The sequence below is a fragment of the Rutilus rutilus genome (genome assembly GCF_951802725.1).
Source record: "Rutilus rutilus genome assembly, chromosome: 5".
Lineage (NCBI taxonomy): Eukaryota > Metazoa > Chordata > Actinopteri > Cypriniformes > Leuciscidae > Rutilus > Rutilus rutilus.
The window spans coordinates 36364881-36376999 of NC_140213.1; the positions used below are offsets into that span (position 1 = coordinate 36364881).

General features: G+C 38.3%; 1 protein-coding gene across 2 annotated transcripts in view; it reads left to right on the forward strand.

The window, feature by feature from the left end:
- The window catches only part of kcng4a (potassium voltage-gated channel, subfamily G, member 4a), a 33185-nt gene that overhangs the window by 19176 nt on the left and 1890 nt on the right, over window positions 1-12119 (forward strand). The gene's annotated exons all lie outside the window — the stretch shown is intronic.

Below are 12119 nucleotides of genomic sequence, written 5' to 3' on the forward strand. Positions count from 1 at the left end.
AAAATCGGCCAGCTCGAGGGGCGGCACCAAGCATGCATTTGAAAATCTCACTGCACGCAATAGGATAACACTACGACCAATCACAACAATAAACCCCATACGCTTAGCTACCAGCGGAGCTAACTGGTATAGATAAGACTCTTACCGTATCCGGTCGGCAAAACAGCAAAAACGTCCTTCTTGCAAAGGAACGATTCAAGCGGCGTCTTCTGTTCCTGTTTTAGATAAAAAGCCAAGTCTAACTCGTTCGTTGTAGCGGCCAAAGCAGTTTCAAACAACTGGTATTCATCCATAGCCATCTTGCAATGTTTACTAATGATTTCGACGTCACAGCGCTGTCGCCATCTGTTTAGCTCGCCTCTGGCCCGCCTATATCAGATAACCCGATGTGATTGGTGCAGCTCAGATCGAGGGGCATATTTAATGAGCATCGTTACGCGACACCAGAGTAACTCACTTGTGCTCTCGTGAGAACTCTGGATTACCAGCGTAGGAAATGGTTACAAGCTTAGGGTAACCAGAAGTCACTCAAATCCAGGTTGCTTCAAGAAGAGTCCACTGGTTCAGATTGCATCACAATACAAAAAACTCCTGTTCTGAAAGCCTAGCATTTTGTTTAGGCTTTTCTTTTAAAATATTTTATTGGATTTTTTGCTTTTAATTTATAAAATAGAAGAGAAGCAAAAGGAAACAACAGTGAGAGGATGCATGGTGTGGTGTTGCAAGGCCGTTAATGTATGTGTGCATGTTTGATCATTTTTCTACTTGTGCTGCATACTCATTTTTGATTTAGCAGATGCAGAGATCGTAAATGGAGTAAATAGTGTCATCCATCAGAAGATTCATTCCACAAGTAGCTTCATCCCAGAGATAAAGATGCATTTTTAATGCCCGCCTGCTTGTTATCTTCCCCTATAATTTTCTTGAATCAAATTTGCAAGATACTCAGATGTATACAACTCATCTCGTGTTGGCCACACTTTGTGGGTGCTCTCTATTTCTACTTTATTGTGCATAGACATAAAAACACATTTTTTACAATCACATTTTTGAACTTTTCCACCTTTGTTTTATATGAGTCCATTAAGAACATGTTTGCGATGTTATTTATTGAAGTTTTATAAGATAATTTATATACAAATATTTATTAATATATATATATATATACAGTATATATATATATATATATTAATATAATAGTATTTGCCTCCCTTTCTACAGTTAACAGTTACGGAGTCAACTTTGGCAGCGATTACTGTGTCTATCGAAAAGAAACCGATGCCTCGACTTTATTAAGTTAAGCAGAAACTGTAATTTCACAGATCCTTAATTAGAATGACTGGGTCACTCCAGGACATTACTGTTTGGGGTTTAGTGTGTATTTTGCTGTATGCTTCAGGTATCTGTCCTGTTTGAAGATGAATCACCCTTGAAGTCTTAGTGCTGTCGAGGACAGTAAAAAAATTTCTCCTAGGACTTACTTGTTCTCAGCTTTATCCATTGTTCTTTGTGTCTCTCTGAGTTTTCAGCCCCTGCTGACAGGCATTGCATTATGCGGTCACTATGCTTTACTCAAAGGCCTGAATCATACTGGCTGGGTGATATGACCAAATTCTTATTTCACGATATGAGCAATTTTATTTCACGAAAAATTTATTTCACAACAGTATATATCACAATATAGTAATTTTGTGTTATTTTATCTAATTTCAATTGACAACAATAGGACAAAATACAATATAACAAAAATATTAACTAAACAAATTAGTTTTTCATGTACAATAGGTTTATTTAGCATAGTTGGAATTAGTACAGAAATTGAATAATAGTCTTCACTGTAATATGCACTGCTTATGAAAGCTAAAAAAGTTATTCAGTCAAGAGCAGTAAGTTATCTTCTTATAAAATTATTAATAGGGCTGCACGATTTGGGGAAAATGTCATATTGGGATAATTGAGGTCAATATTGCGATTGCGATATGCGATATAATAAACAAATGGTTTCATGAGTCAACTTGCTTGGTTCTCAAGGAAAATAAATGCACACACAGATTAGTGATAATCTGCCTAAAGAAAAAAGTTCTTTAGTCAAGAGCAGTGAGTGTTTTTCTCTGTTCCCTTTGTTCTTTGATTAATTTTAGCGACAGATATAATTAGTGGCTACTGTGTACTGTCCCTTTAAGACCAGTCGCTGCTGTCAGAGACGCGGATCTCACACGCGCCTCATTCTCTCACGAGTCACAACTCTTCACGTTCATCATAAGACTACTCTTATGTTATGAAGATACTCGACAAAAAGACATTTTGGCATAATTGTGTGTGTTATTGTTCGTTTAAGCTCGAAAGAGAACTGTATTCTGGCATGCTGTTTTGTGCGCACGCACGATATTAGCGCAAGTCTTTCTGTGTGTCACAGTCAGGACATTGACAGGCAGCGCGTTCTTTTTTGTCTTATCGCGCATGAATGGTTTAAGCATTTGCATGAATAAGAGCGGGATCATGTAACACTAGGCAAAGGATGCCAAAAATTAACAGACATTAATTTTTTTGTCTGTTAACGTTAATTGCGTTAACAGCGCTAATTTGTTTATTTAATATAAAATCGCAGCATTTTGCATCATATAATCGCGTAGGCTTGACATCGCGATTGCGATTGTGATATGATTAGTCGTGCAGCACTAATTATTAATTTATTTCTTATATTTCTCTTTTGTTGGATTCACAATATTGACACAGAGCAGGAGGTAGGTGTATTAGGCTGCTGTCACTTTAAGACCAAACGCACGTACGGATCCATTATACTGATGCACATCCGGTTTACACCCAACGGTTTACTTTCACTTGAGACAAACAGTTTACATGAATACTCTACACGATGGGCAATTTGGCATAAAAGTGTAATAAAGTGTATTGTCCACCATTCAAGTGTAATAAGACGTGAAAGAGAACTGAATTCGCGATTGTGTGCTCAGAGATGCTGCTTTCTGTGCAGCGCACAGCACATTCACCGCATTGAGTTCTTTTTCACTACTTAATTGTGCTTTTTTAACATCGAGCACGTCCCAAATACACTATCGCCTTCTAAGAGAGGCAGCTTTCTGTGCACGCACTTTGGCTGTGTGCCAGTCAGCACGAGCACCAGAACGTGTTCCTTTTCAGGATATATTGTGCTTATAACTCTTTTTATCATCAAGCACGTCCTGCTCTTTATATTCTCATTCATGCATTTCTCTGAAGTGTCAATAGTGCTATGTATTTACATACTGTGTACACAATATAGCAAAATCTCTAACAGTATACATTGTATACCATGGTAACGATATATATAGTCATACCGCCCAGACTATGCAAGTATGCAGACTCTTCTAGCTATGCAAGCTCAATTTTTTGTTTTTGTGTGAAAATGCATTCCCAGAGTTGCCACAAGATAGCCTGACAACACATCAAGATGTTGGGTCTGGGAACACACCATTGGCAGGGCTCTATCCGAGTTTTGTTGTCTTTCAAATTCCTTCTGCACGCAATAGGATAGTGCTACAACCAACCAGAGCGTTTCCACCAGCGGAGCTAGTTGATAGATTAAACTTTTGCCGTATCCGGGCAGCAAAACTCTGAGCATATCTTCCTTTTTTAAGAATGACTTCAGTGCTGTTCTTTGTTCTTTTCTCAAAGAAAAGCTTAACTCCAAGTCTTCCAGAGTCGCGGCCAAAGCCGATTCGAAAGACCGCTGTTCGCCAGCAGCAGCAGCCATCTTCTTTGTTTTCAAGTAGCAGGGAATTCACGCAGAACCATCACAACTCTGCCGCCATTATGTTAAGCCCGCCCACCGACTCTATACACGATGTGATTGGCCTGACTAGAGTTTGTTTTTTCCAACTCGCAAGCCAACGGAGAGTTGCTAGAAGACACCGGCTGCAAAATAAAATTTGCTGCCGCTATTGTACGTCTAGATTTCTAGGCTAGCCACAAGGGGTAGTATTGCTGCATTAGCTTGAACATTTTTACTGTCAGTTTTTCTCTTTCAGATCACTGCCCCATAGTGTGCGTCTTAATGGCAAGAGCTGCTAAAATCCATTGATATACATTTTTCTGGGAAGCAACGTTTAAGTTACCAGGCTACCATAATGCTTCCATGAATTAACTAGTTCCAGGATTTACCAGGAGTTTTTAGGCAGTTTGTTCTAATATTATGGTAGCATTGGTTTCAGATTTGCATGTCCATAATCGTCATGCCGGGCTGGTTGGTTGTTTATTTTGCGTGCCAACATTTTTTAAATAAACATTGTATATTTCCCCACAAGCCCTCATTTTCTTTTGACTTTTTCTTTACAGACCAGCATGATGAATAAACCCATCTGTTGACCTCTTGGTTATTTTTCCACTGAGATGTTTATGGGTTGGCTGATAGGTATCCATGTCTGTTCAATGTCTCCTGGGTCCTGACTAAAAGCTAGAGATGCTGCTCTGAGAGGGAAGGAGAGGATGTTACAGTGCCATTTACACTTACTGTAGGCCAGAAACATACTTGAATGTGTGGTCAACAGCGGAAGCAGACTGTTCCGTTGTATATACTTTTCATGCGTTATATTACTGTGATGGTAACAAGTAGAGAGCTACAACAGGTAGCTAGCTATAAATATGTCTGTTTGGTGCGGAAGTCGTTGTTTTAGTGGCCAGCTGCATTTTTTTTTTTTTTTTTTCACTGCAGCCAAGCAAAATGAAATATGACTATCTCTAAAAAATTAGCAGAGGAAGCTGGAGCTAATACATTTCTAATAGTTATAATGGTTGCTCCCTCTGATTTCTATAGTCTGATGTAGAGATGCTCTGGCAGATGGAGACCACAAAACTGCTGGTGCAGAACTACGGTAGTAAAACTCGCTTGACAGGATTTGCTGTAACTTGCTATAAAGGACAGATCAAATGGACCGAGTGCAGCAGTGGTGTCCAGGGACTGGGGGAAAGATGACACTGAAGAGAGTGAACAGAATGAGAACGATGCAGTTATGGCTTGTTTCCATCGAGCGGTACAGTACAGTACAGAATTAAACCACAAGTACTTTCAACGCCAGCAGGACCCTTACTTGATAGGCGCCGTGTATGCCAGAAAGTAGCGCTCAACGTCATTCTCTGTCAACCAATCCATGTTCTGCAGTGAGTCTAGCTCCACCCTTTAGCTACCAGACTACTGTGCTAGGTACCCCAAAAGAAGGGTCCCAAAAAAGTGGTACGGTATGGTTCGTATTTTGGTTCCATTCACAACTTCTGACAATGGAAATGTAAATAATTGCGTACCATACTGTACTGTACTGTACCATACCGCTTGGTGAAAATGAGCCATTAGATGAAAGGTGTGGGTATGCGACCAGTGCCTCCATAGGTCATGTGGGAACAGTCACAGGTAGTTGCAGGCGAATCTATTTTTGTGTTAGATATATATGTAGTGAGTTGCTCTCCTGCAGTGGACAACTCTTTGCAGCCTGTCTCTACACACACACACATATTAAAATATACATATAATATACATATATATTATATACTTAATATACATATTAAGACACACCGAGTGGAAAAGGCTGCCCAATTTACGGTCTTATGATTTCCATGATGCAAAAGGCAGAATGGATGGAATCCCGGAATTCAGTCATAAAAAAAGGAATTTACTGTATAAAGCGGAATGTCACTAAATTTGCCAATATTTTGATGAATAAATCAAATGTATGGCTGTACACTTCAGCCAACCACTATATAGACTAGTGTCTGTGAATAATAAACTGCTAAAGGACTGCTATTTAAAAACAAAATGTCTCTCTGTGAAGGAGTTGGACAGTTTAGTCTACACATACTCAAGCTCATGGTGTTTTCTGTTAAAATTGTTATAAATTATTCAATTGTTAAAGTTTTAAGAACTAAGTTGATTAGACATCCTTTTTGATTATTAAAATTGAACTAAACCATTAAAATTGATTCCAGAATAAATAAAAAAAGGAAGACAGAATTTGGGGAACAAATATATCAGATGTCATGGGGTCCAAATTAGGGCCTCATTCATCCCTTTATCTCTTCATTACTCTCCATTATAGGAGCATAAGGTGGGGAGAAGAGAATGAGTGTGTCTCAGTTGAAAATATGGAGTGCTTAGCAAGCAGGAGATGGAGAGGCAGGTGTTTAAGATTCTGAGACCGTCTCACTGTGTACTTTTGCTAGCGCAGAGCTGTACCGCACCATCCAAACCTGTGCTTTACTTTAGGTTTCTGGGCTAGGATGAAAAGAGATAGAGAAAGAGGGAGAAATTATTCAGGAGTAGAGTGCATTTTGAAGGATTACACAGATTAAAGCATCTACAACTGTATGTGCGTGTGTTGTTTAGAAAGGGATAAAGAAAGAGACAGAGACTTTAAAAAATAAGAGGCGAGGTGATGTAAGCTGAAAAGCAAAGTCGTTTCAGACTCAGAGCTTTTACATTTTGATTAAAGATTATGATGACAAACATTCTTTCTTTGAAAACACATGCACTGATGCATAATAAGGTCAGGAACATGTATTAAGAAATGGGTTTAATTTAGATTTTGTATTGACTTTATCTCAACTGTTTCGTCTAGACGGCAGTGTGATAAAATGGAGAGCAAATGAAAGCTGCTACTTAAATCTTCTGAGGGTTTTTTTATGCTAAGACACAGGCAGTAATCTCACATTGGTAAGTTTGCACTTTACCTAAGTCTGCAATAAAATAAAATAAAAAAAGGTTTCAATATGAACTCATACATTTCTCCCAAGGCCAAATAATCTGAGCTTTCATTTTTCTGTTGTTCTCTTGTTTCTCTTCTGTGGAATTCTAAATCATTTTAAAAGAAACATTCAAGACAAAAGTGAATATCTATTTTTTTCTAGTTATGAATCCACAAACGTAATGGTTATCTGTGTTTATGTCTGTTTTGGGTGGGTTTTAGTTCTGTTCCCTACAGTTTCAGTTCAGTTCGTTTCTATGGTTTCTCATTGATTACATTTTGATTATCATGCTCACCTGTCATTCATGTCGTTGATTGTTTTGTTTGTATTTAAACTTTAAGTACATTGTCTGTTCTCATCAGGTTTATATGGTTGTTATCAAGTGTGTTTTTCAGTCAAGTGTGTGTTCAGTCAACCACCGCTGACAATAAGAGACTTAGTTATATATATGTAAATGCATGTTAAGTTCGGATAGGATCAATTATTAATCTCACCCTTCACCCTTAAGTCTTTTGACGTATAATTTTATTTTCTCTAGGAGGCCATATGTGTGTTTGTGTTTGTGTGTGTGCGTGTGTGTGTTTTCCAGAGAGGAAAGTGGAGGTTGGTTGCCAGTAAGACCCAGACGTGGATATATCTGATCATCTGTCATGTTCCTGTCTGTCTCTGCTTTGTGACTGTATTAGTGCACACCAGAAGGGTGAGGGTTTTTGGGTTACTGCGATGTAGCACACATAGTTCTCTCAATGTCCCAATCACTCCATCTCTGGCTCTGCCTCTCTCTCAATCTCTGGCAATGACCTCAAGGTCATTTTGACATATGCCTTCATCAGCACACACAGCCTGGTAAACACCCAACATGACAGATTGTGCACGCTTTTACAGGTTTTTTTTGCTTACTTTATCCTTTATGTCTTTGAAACAACGTTCAATCTGAATATTGAATAGAGAGGAGACAGGGGAGTCGAGAGTACAGCGATTTAAATAAAAGCAATATGCTGACCTCAACAATTTCCTGCCAGGGGCCTTTTTCTAGGAGATCTCAGAATGACGTGGCATTATTGACTCTGCGCCAGGAATGTTCGACAACACATATTTTGCCAAGGGAAAGTGGAAAAGACAGAGACAGAGAATAAATAATGGGCTTAGATTATGGACAAGAGACATAGTGTGTAGGCTGATGTCTGATGTGTTAGAGCAGGAAGACACAGTGAGCAGCAGCAGTGCAGTGGAGACGACTTAATCACATTACATCATATCACACTATACAGCTACTGTCACTGCAGGACTGCTGAACCGTGTTAAACATCCATTTACCTCTATTTCAAGGTGTTTCGTTGTTTTTATGTGTTTTTTGTCCATTACTCGTCCCTCTTGCCTGTAGAAAGAGCTCTGAGAGAGTCCTCAGCCTTATATGTTATCACTTCTGTGACAAAGCTCAAAAACATCAGAGAAAAGACATCAGTCTTAGAATGTCTGTGAGCTTTGTGATATCTTCTTCTCTCCTAGCCTCTCTCTCTCTCTCTCTCTCTCTCTCTCTCTCTCTCTCTCTCTCTCTCTCTCTCTCTCTCTCTCTCTCTCTCTCTCTCAATTCAATTCAAATGAGCTTTATTGGCATGACTTGTACAGTATTGCCAAAGCATTGGCCGTTACATAAGCAATAAAAAAAAAAAAAAAAAAAAAATCAATAGTCAATAAATCAATCAGTAAACAAATGCATACATGCATTTCTATAAACAAGAAAGAAAAAAATCTCTCTCTCTCTCTCTCTCTCTCTCTCTCTCCTGTGTTGCACACTGTTTCATGTTCTGTTGTCATAAATCTAGCTGTTATTGGGAAATACTTCTTCTGCCGCCTTCATCTTTGACCTGAGATTGTTACAGCCAACAAGTTGCTCATCTGGTGCAGTTTAATGAATCAATTGGAGAATTGGCCTTATTGAATCAGCTTGGATGACTCACTTACTCACTGAACAGCAGGTTTCAGGGTGTCGCCTACAGGAAAAACGTTATTCTGTAAGAAGCAATGGGTTGTTTATCTTCATTTACAAAGGTACATTGTAATTTATTGAAATAGGTAAGTTTTTTTTTTAATGGATGAGTTAGACTAGAGAGTGAACAAATGTGCCTACCAGACATGGGAACTCCTTCCATACTTTTGGAAAATAATCCCAGGATGCACCTCATGAAGTTGGTGCCAAACATGTAAAAAGGGTGACAACTTTGATTAATCTAAAATAAGATTTGATTTTTACAAATTTGACCAAGATTTACACAGTTTATGAACAGCTCCATACCTCACATTTTGTGACATTTCATCTTGTGTCCATTTAATATTCAATCATGCAGTTGCTCTTACTCTGAGTAGTAAAAGAATTTGCCCAAGGCCCTACAGGGCCCTAATATCTGAAAGTGTAGAAACCTAGTTGCAAGTGTTTTCCATAACTTAATTTGAGTCTTTTTATAAATGATTTAATATTAGATATTGAGAGTAATATAGTTTATGGTTTTCCAGCATGCCTTCCGCTATATGTGCCGTACTTATGCATTTAGGGCTAGACTCCTGCTGCGGTTTCGTTTCTCATAAATAATATTTTTTTTGATGAATATCTGATGCGTTTTCACGAAAATATAAGATGTGAAAATGTTTAGAGGTCTGAGTTCAAATTGGAATTTTAGGAAACAGCTGACCTCAGGGGTTTGTGTGTTGTTTGTTAACATATATGAATGAGAATGTGCTCTATAACAAGTGTTGAGTTCTGCACATGCCGGTAATGTGTTTGGAGTTGTTTATCAGACCCTTCAATTGTGTACAGTCAGATAAAAGTGTGTGTGTGTGTGTGTGTGTGTGTGTGTGTGTGTGTGTGTGTGTGTGTGTGTGTGTGTGTGTGTGTGTGTGTGTGTGTGTGTGTGTGTGTGTGTGTGTGTGTGTGTGTGTGTGTGTGTGTGTGTGTGTGTGTGTGTGTGTGTGTGTGTGTGTGTGGCAGTAGCACTGCTTCAATTATTCAACTCTCTGTCCAACCCCTCGTCTCTTCCTGACATCCCCACTCCTTGGTCCTCATATCTCATTCACTAAGGAGCTCACAGACTGGATTATCCCAACTGCATTTCATTTTCAATACATCCATTTATGCATTCTCAGACCCTCCCTCTAGATTCATACAGCCCAGCCAGACCACCTAACATTCAATCATAGATTCATACCACAACGATGGCTGTCAGTTCATATAACCTGTTTAGTGCTAACAAAGACTGTGACTGTAATGCATGCTGGCACGATTTCAATGGTAGTTCTGTGTTTGTTTGGTTGTTTCGTTTCTTTGTTTTACTCTGGGACTGCAGCAGTTGGGTTGAGCCAAACCTATTCCAACCATCCTATTTGATTATCAGAAAATCCTATTGTGATTGTGTTGTGAATTGTTAAATGATGAACATTTCATATTTCTTAGATTTTTAGGTTAAAAGAACAAGAGGCATCATGATTTCAGTTTTATTTTGATTAATTGTGCAGCCCTAATGCCGTGAATGCTGAACTCAAAAGCCCTGGTATAAACCTCAGTAATCTGCTCATTCGCTCTTCAGGTGATTTCTAAATGTACAGGTTGTATAGATGCTGGGGCTGCGGCTGATTGGTTTTGGGCACAAGGGAGGGGGGATGTCATTGACATTTCTAGTGGCAGCACAGAGATAAGGTCACCCTAAGTGCATTAGCACTGAGAAATTGACAATCAGCTTGACGAGTTGCAAATTGTTATCCTTCTTTTACATGCATAATGTCTGCACCTGCAGTCACAGCCACTTCTTCCCCACCGCAGGGAGACGAGGAGCAAAAGTCTGAGAAATTACTTGAGAGGAAGGTGTTGGAGTAGAAGGAGGGAATGAGAATGACTGAGAACTGAGGAGAGTGACAGAAAGAGAGAGATGGAAAGGGGACAAAGTATTGGACGGAGGAAGACAAATTGTGTGCTGAACATTTAAAATTGCTGAATTTACACAAATGAATCACCTCAGCGCTAGTGCGGTTTGATAATATGTCCACTCTAACTGTGAGTCTGTTGCTCCAGTGAAAGATTGAGAATTTACAATGGCTTTTCAGACTTGACAAGCAAAAGCATGAATGAGTTTTGAAAGGTTTTTGAAAGATGTAAATGTGCCAGAGTGATTCGTTCTTATAGGAAGGCAGGGTGTTTGTGGAGCAAGGATTGCAGCATTTGTATGCAGTTTTTCAGTTTGTTTCTTGATCTGACTGTTTCAAGGTGAGGATTTTCTACTGCATTGCTGAAGTATTTCACAGATTGTACTTGAAACTAGAGATTGGCCCATTTTTTGTTGTTTTGTTTAGTTGATATATTTTCCATTTTCCCCTTCCTCTTTTTTTATTACTTTTGCTCTCACAGATATGTTATTTTAAATCTCTCTTTTGCAAAAAATGTTCTACTTTAACTTCTATATGCTAAGCTGGCTTAAACATGTTTTAATACATTTTGATGCAAAGTGGTTTTATTGATAATAAATGAATTGGGAATTCAATTAGTTTCTCACTTTCTCCCTTGTTTTGTTTTCATGTTACCAATACTGAAAATAAAATGTATGCATTCAAACTATTTTATTATTCTATTTTTATTTATCATTATTAGTAGTGCTAGTATTTATTCCAGTATATTAAAAATGTATATATTATATTTATTTCCTGCCTGTTAAATATTAAGGTTGAAATATTTGGCATTTTTCACTTTTCCACTGGATGTCTTGAGGTAAACACATTATAAAGACATACACCCGAAGTTTAGAAGTCCATCATCAATTATTTATTGCATATCTTGTTCTCTGAGGCTATGTTTCACATCATAGATCTTACCGGACTGTTTTGAATATTTGCTGAGAGATGTAATCTTTTTTCTTTGACTGTTCACATTTGTGTTTATACTGTAAATTACACATGCATCATTGTGAACAGACAGCTGACCTTAACGTACCTGTGAGTGAGCATATACAGAAACGATAACATCACATGCTTTACCAGCATACAGTGTGCACATGACAACAACAAAACCATTACATCTCCTAGTGTTTTCAAGCAACTGCAAACTGAACGGCTAATTTGCTAACATGGAATGACTGTGATACATTCCCTTTAGTTTTGCTTGAACTAATGCATCTCACCAAATATTAATTAAATCTGTTATCTCAGCATCTTTCCAGTATTTCTGCTTGCTCCTCCCCCAGTTTTTAAGATTTTAGCAAGGCGCTTGCTCGCACTGAATGATAACAACATGATAAAACGATGTGATGATATGCATACAGTATGTTAACAGAATGTGTGATTTTAGATCTGACTGCATCAGGACGTTTTAAGGGTTTCACATCTAGATTATTACAATGTCAGTTCAC